This window comes from Podarcis pityusensis, assembly GCF_964106645.2.
Source record: "Podarcis pityusensis genome assembly, chromosome: 16".
NCBI classification, from domain to species: Eukaryota; Metazoa; Chordata; class Lepidosauria; order Squamata; family Lacertidae; genus Podarcis; species Podarcis pityusensis.
Genome location: NC_138041.1, coordinates 23,697,677 through 23,704,588, shown reverse-complemented (window position 1 = coordinate 23,704,588; position 6,912 = coordinate 23,697,677). Strand labels below are relative to the sequence as shown.

The 6,912-nt window shown below is 51.1% G+C and overlaps 1 protein-coding gene across 1 annotated transcript in view; it reads left to right on the top strand.

Annotated features, from left to right (window-relative positions):
* The first annotated feature begins 1,495 nt into the window (after positions 1-1,495).
* GAS2L1 (growth arrest specific 2 like 1) overlaps positions 1,496-6,912 on the top strand; it is a 58,615-nt gene continuing 53,198 nt past the window's right edge. The window contains exon 1 of the mRNA XM_080986224.1: positions 1,496-4,670. The gene's annotated coding sequence lies outside the window, so the exon portion shown is untranslated. The remainder of the gene's footprint in view (positions 4,671-6,912) is intronic.

Here is a 6,912-nt window from a genome sequence, read left to right as displayed (position 1 = left end):
GGACGTGGTGGGCTCTGTCCCTTCCCCCACCTCCCAGAAAAGCCCCCAAGAACCGCGCTCCCTTTAAAGAGCATGCAGTTCTTGCAGGAGATGGGACAAGGTACAAAGGGCAGCTTACCCGCGCGCAGCCTCTTCCAGGCAGGGGGAGCCTTCATCCCTCTGCCCGGGAGAGGCTTCAGTGGCGATCCCAGAAGCCAGAGCAGCAAGAGGCTATCCCAGAAGCCAGATCCCTTTTGCTGTTCTGGCTTCTGGGATTCAGAATTTTTTTTCCCCCTTGTTTCCACCCCCCCCCCCCAAACTAGGTGCGTCTTATCGTCTGGTGCGTCCTATAGAGCAAAAAATACGGTAAGAGATGCTCAGCAAGCCTCATCCAGGAATCCAATACACTGCAGTAACCAGTTCCATGCTGTGGAAGACTCTTCCAGCAGAGATGCTTCAGGTAGAGTTGCCACCTTTGGTTGGGCAAAATACGGGACAGGTCAAGCAAAATAAAGGGGGTGGAAATTGGGAGCCTTTATATGACTTTCCCTGGTGTGGAAATGACTTCAAAGCAATCCATTCTTACAATGATCAAATGGAAGCTATCAGCAACCGCAAACATTCCGACAACAACATTAAAAGGAAATCCTCCCCACCTGCTGAATATCTGCCTGCCAGGAGGATGATAAATGCAGAAACCCAACCAAAAAAGAAAAGAAAGAGGTTTTCTTTATTCCGACAGGCCTCTCTGCATTTAAAAACCTCCTTGAACAGCCAGGCATTTTAATGATTGTTCTGTACTGCTCTTAATGATTTTTTTTTTAATGTTCTCCTGCCACCCTGCTGTTTTCTAAAAGGGTGATCTATAAATACTTTTATTAGAAATAAATAAATAGGAGCAGAGGAGGCTGCCGGACACCGAGTCTGGCCATTGGTCCACCTAGCTCAGCACTGCCTGCACTCATTGGCAGAGGCTCTCCAGGGTTTCAAGCAAGAGCCTCTCAGACCTACATGGGATTGAACCTGGCACCTTCTGCATGCCAAGCATATGTTCTACCACTGAGCTATGATCCTTAAAGTAAGATTCTAGTCCTCAGGATTCAGAATATGGGCTGATTCAGCAGAAACATTCTGTTGTTTTGAGATTGCATCCCAGTACAGCTTTCACCACTCTTTTGTTGACTATGAGGGCCACTCCATTTCTTTTACGGGATTCTTGCCCACAGTAGTAGATATGATGGTCATCCGAACTGAATTCGCCCATTCCCGTCCATTTTAGTTCACTGATGCCCAGGACGTCTCATTTTTGACCACATCCAACTTACCCAGGTTCATGGTTCTTACATTCCAGGTTCCTATGCAATATTTTTCTTTACAGCATTGGACTTTCCTTTGGCTTCCAGGCATATCCGCAACTGAGCGTCCTTTCGGCTTTGGCCCAGCTGCTTCATCAGCTCTGAATCTACTTGTACTTGTCCTCCACTCTTCCTCATTAGCATGTTGGACGTCTTCCAACCTGAGGGGCTCATCTTCCAGCATCATAACTTTTATATGCCTGTTGTCTTTGTCCATGGAGTTTTCTTGGCAGGGATACTGAAGTGGCTTGCCGGTTCCTGCTCCAGGTGGATCACGTTTGGTCAAAACTCTCCACTATGACCTGTCCATCTTGGGTGCCCAGCACGGCATAGTTCATAGCTTCTCTGAGTTATTCAAGCCCCTTTGCCATGACAAGGCAGTGATCCATGAAGGGGAGCAGAAGCATAGGAAGCTTCAATATAATGACTCAGATCCTTGGTCCATCTGCCTCTATATTGTTTGCCTGGATTGTTTTTTTGGCCACCCCCCCCCCGCTGCGCCTAGAGATGCTGATAATTGAAACTGAGCCCTTCTGCACACAGAGCAGATGTTCTACCATTAAGCTAGGACCCTTCCCTTAAAAATAAGGGAAAACTTTAGTCCTCAGAATTCGGAACATGGGACTGATTTCGGCAGGATGCCTGAGTCTTTCCCAGACCTCCCAAGAGGCTCCGGGGATTGAACCTGTGACCTTCTGCATGCAAAACAGATGCTCAAACCACGGAGCTACAGGCATCCCCTCCAAGAAGAATGCAGGGCACCCTTTACACATGTCAACCAGGCCATTGGCAGCGAAATAAAAGGTTGCTGTCTCTTTAACACCCGGCGCAGTGGCTTTCGAGGCCTATTTGGGTCTTTTCCAAATTCCAAGCAGAAAATAAAAGAGGATGTATGTTTTTCTTATCCCCGCCACCCCCACCCCGCTTAGCAACCCTTGTTTCTCTTTCTTCCGCCTGTGTGTTTCTCAGAGGGCGAGGGGAAAAAACCCAGGGAGTTCCCATAGCAATTGGGAAGCACAAGAGCCCTCCGCCCCCTTCCTGATTCAAAGAGGAACAGAGAACCCGGCACAGAGCCCTGCAGACTTGCGCCATTGAACCAGGCCTCAGCTGGGAGGACGATCTGCAATGCTAGGTTGCTGCAGTGGAGCACACTTAAATCAGGATCCCTCATTTCTGGGGGCCTCCAGCACAGCTGGGAGGTGATGGGAGCCTGTCTCTGAAGCACTTGGAGGGCACCTGGTTGGCAAGGCTGATTTAAGCCATAAAAGCAGAAATTTCACGGGAGCTGCAATCCTCTTATTTAAACCAGGAGTTGGCTGCATCAATGAAGATGATTTATCAGTTGCATTTTTGTATTCAAGGTAGCTTTGCCAATGGCCTATCTAGTCCAGTGTCCTGTCCTCACAGTGGTCCGACAGATGCCTGTGGGAAACCTGCAAGTGCAAGAGTCCTCTCTCCTCCTGCAGTTTCCAGCTCAGAAGGATTACTGACTCTGACTGTGGAGGCAGAGCACAGCCCCTGGATACCGCCATTGATAGCCTTCCTGCCCATCAATCTGCCTAATCCTCTTTCAAAGCCATCTAAGTTGGTGGCTTCAAAGTGACTTACCCAGTAAAACAAAACAAGGAAAAGCGTAAAGATCAGATAAGAACTCCAATGCCCGAATGTATTTAAAAGAAATGATGGTAATGCCATAACCACTGGGCATGTGCAGAGTGCTCTTTCCTCAACTTTTCCCCCTTCGTGAATCTTCTGTTCCAGAAATTCAAAGCGCAATGTTGGGAAAACAGAAAACCCCCGGCAATTTAAAGCAACCTCCCCGACTGCAGATCCAAACCAGGATACCATCCCTTCAACTCTCAGCTAGGGCTTCTGAGCTTGCACAGAGTGCTTTTCCTCCCTATGGGCAGAGCCAGCCTGCTCCTACATACCTGAGCTCTATGGTTAGAGACCCACCATTTCCCCAGTAGCCTTGGCCCCCAATTTCTCTTACTATAGAATTTGGGGCTGGTGGTGGAGGAAATCCTTATTCTTCCCCCTTGCTCCCTCCCCAAAAAAACCCCAAGAACGTAAGAGAGGGACTCCCAAGAAGGTGAAGCGGGACTTCACCCCAGGATATCTCGGAAGCCCTCGAGGCAGCGACGCTTCTACCCCCTGGAAACAGCAGGAGGGGAGAGCGCTCTTGTGCCCCGGTCCTGCTTTGAGTGCTTCTCATTGACGCATCTGCTTGGCCACTCTAGATGGTCCTTTGTGGCCTTGATCCAGTCGCCGGGTCCTTCTTAGGAAAGAGGGAGCGCCTCCTAAGCATGTGCAGAGCGCCTCCCTCTGCCCCCGCCACGCGGAGCTCAGCCTGCGCGTGGGCAGGCCCTTTGCGTCACGCGCGCTTGGCAATCCCCGGCACCTCTCCTCTCCTCTCTCTCTCCCTGGAGAAATGAAGCAGTGACCCGACGAGGAGCAGCAGTAGCGAAGGATGGGCGTGTTTCGTCCCTGATCCGGATGAGATCAAGGCGCCGGCAACGGGAAGGAGGCAGCGGAGAAGCAGGAGCAGGCCAGCCGGGGCTGCTCCAGACCCCCCGATCTCTCCCATCGCCGCTGGAGGGGTCATGGAGGCACTGAGCCCGGGAGGCGGGTAGCCAGCCGGGGCGCACCTACCCAACCTCGCCGCGCCCAGGCGCGCTCCTCTCTCCAGCTTCCTCCCGGCCGGGCCAGCGGCTCCACCTCTTCCTTTGCCTCTTTGAGCCGCTTAATTCCCAGCAAGCGATTAGCAGGCTCGGATCGGATCCTGCGGCAGGCGGCGCCTCCACCTCCTCCTCCTCCCGGCTTTGCTGCTGCTGCTGCGCGGCTCTTTTCCCTCCACCGACGGCGCGCTGCGCCTTGGAGAGGTTCCCGCTTCCTCGAGGGGGGCCGGCCAAACGGAGACGACGACCCCCCACCCCCACCCCAACCAAGCCTCGATTGCTTGTCCCTTCCCTCTGGAGACAGGTCGCCGAGGCTGCTGCTGCTTCCCTCTCTTCTCTTCGCCCCCCGAGGGGTCTTTGAATTCTCTCCGTACGCCCTTGGCTCTCCTTTCGCCCGCGCGCGCAAAAACGGAAAAAAAAGTTCCCAGCGAGGGAAAGGCGCACGTGGGAAAGGGAAACGAGAGAACCCTGGTGCGATGACGCGTGGCTGGTGTTGTTTGAAGGACGGGGAGGGGTGAACGACGCCCTTCCTTCTCTCTCCCTCCCCGGGGGAAAAAAAAGTCCACGTTGGGTTTGTGTATCCGCGCGGGGAGTGTCTTCCCCATCCCGCCCAGATCCGGGGAGAGACGCAAGACTCCGGTCCGTCATGGTGATCCGGGTGAGTTTATATGATAGGATATGGTTTCTTTGCGGGGTTGGGGGGGGCAAGCTGTTGGACGCGCGGACGGCATCTGCACGGATTAGAATGGCTGGCCCTGGTTCAGACGTGCGGGCCGCGCGGTGGAAGGCTGCCGCATCAAGTGATGACTTGCATGTGTGAACAGGATGGGGGTGGGGCGGCGTCGTCACCCTCGCCGGTCACACTTTCTTCTCTCTGCCTCGAACGCGGTGGCTTTTTTTCTCGAGGGCTCGGCGCATTCGGTTGCCCTGCGCTGAGCCGTCGTGATCCGTGTAGAAGCCCCCGAACCCGTGAACAGGTTCCGCTGGAAAACGTCGCGTGGGTGGGGAGGGGTGTAGAACTTTGCCTGGGATGGTGTCCCATTCACGTGCTCAAGCCCTCCATGGATGCTCGACTGCTAAGCTTGCACGTGTGAACGCCCAGAAGCGTGGCAGGGGGGGTTGAGGAGATGGGTATTCAAGGTTTGTCTGGGGTGGCTCATCCAGCACTTGCTGAATGAAATATGAAATTGTGTGTCTCAACCCAAATGGCTAAGCTGTGTGAGTGTGATCACACACACACTCACAAAATTCCTCCCACCCCCAATTGTATCTCATTTGTTCTCGCCTTATCATGAGTCCTCAGGTTCCATCTCGGACTCTTCCCCCCAGTGGTATTGTCTTTCCTTCTCATATGACAGGTTTGAGAACTTAATACTGAGTCATTGCGTCTCTCAAGTGCTGCAGGGTCATCACACCTGCCCACCCACTCAATTAAGTCGTGATAGGGGCAAGAGATGGGTAGCTTAGTGGTTAGAGCATCTTTCTGCCTTGCAGCGAGAAGGTCCCTGGTTTAATCCCCAATGGCATCTCCCGTTTGGGCTGGGAGAGGATCGATACCAGAAACCCAGGAGAGCTGCTGTCAGTCAGTGTAGATAATACTGAGCTATGTGGACTAGTGGCCTGACTGGCAGCTTCCTGTTTAATTCAGCTCCACTTTTTCAATCATGAGGACTAGCACCTTAATAACAAGGACTAGCATTTATATACTGAACTGGATGGGCCAGCTGTCTGACTTTGTACAAGGCAGCTTTTAACACTCTAACCAGTTTCATTCAAAAGGAGTTAGAATGTGGCTTTGATTTTTTTATGGTGAAAGTGCCCTATCCCTCCAGTTTATCTATCTGTGCTCCTCCTACTCTTAAGTTCCAAGCTGCAGCAGAGAAAGAAATGGTTGTGGGAAATGAAACACACCTGTTTTGATCTTGGTCTGACTTCTGCTTTTATAATTGGAGCAGTCCAAGTTTTTAACATATAGGTCTGTTACCCACCTGACTGTCTTAGAGGGCTGTAAACAGTTACTCTAGGGACACAGTGATGTTTATTACGCCGGTGTGATGTAATGGTTAGAGGGTCGAACTAGGACCTGGAAGACCAGGGTTCGAATCTCCACTCAGCCATGACCTTGGACCAGTCGCACCATCTCTTAGCCTAACCTACCTCACAGGGTTGCTGTAAGAATGAAATGGGGAGGAGGAAAACCATGTTCACCACATTGAGATCCTTGTAAGATAAGGGCAATAAATAATGATGCCAAGTCAGTCCCTTGGTCTATCTAGCTCAGTATTGTCTACAAGGATTGGCAGCGACTGTCCAGGCTTTCAGGCAAGAGGCATTCCTAAGCCCCACCTGGAGAAGCTGGAGAATGAACCTGGGACCTTCCCCATGCAAGACAGATGCTCTACCCCTGTCCTTGTCTTCCTTACCTTCAGAGCCAAGGTCTGGGTTCCCCTTTAAGCTACATCACTGATAGATACCGTATTTACACGAATCTGATGCGCCATCAAAACACATCAATTTTCAGAACCTTGAAACCCAAAAAAGTATTTGCTGGCTAGTAATAATAATAATAATAATAATAATAATAATAATAATAATAATTTATTATTTATACCCCGCCTATCTGGCTGGGTTTCCCCAGCCACTCTGGGCAGCTTCCAACAGAATATTAAAATACAATAATCTATTAAACATTAAAAGCTTCCTTAAACAGGACTGCTTTCAGATGTCTTCTAAAAGTCTGGTAGTTGTTTTCCTCTTTGACATCTGGAGGGAGGGTGTTCCACAGGGCGGTGCCACTACCGAGAATGTACGGTAAATGTGCCATTGAATCGAACGTGCAACTTAAATTTCTCCCCCCCCCCCAAAGATGGGCATTAAATTCGAGTAAATACAGTAATAAA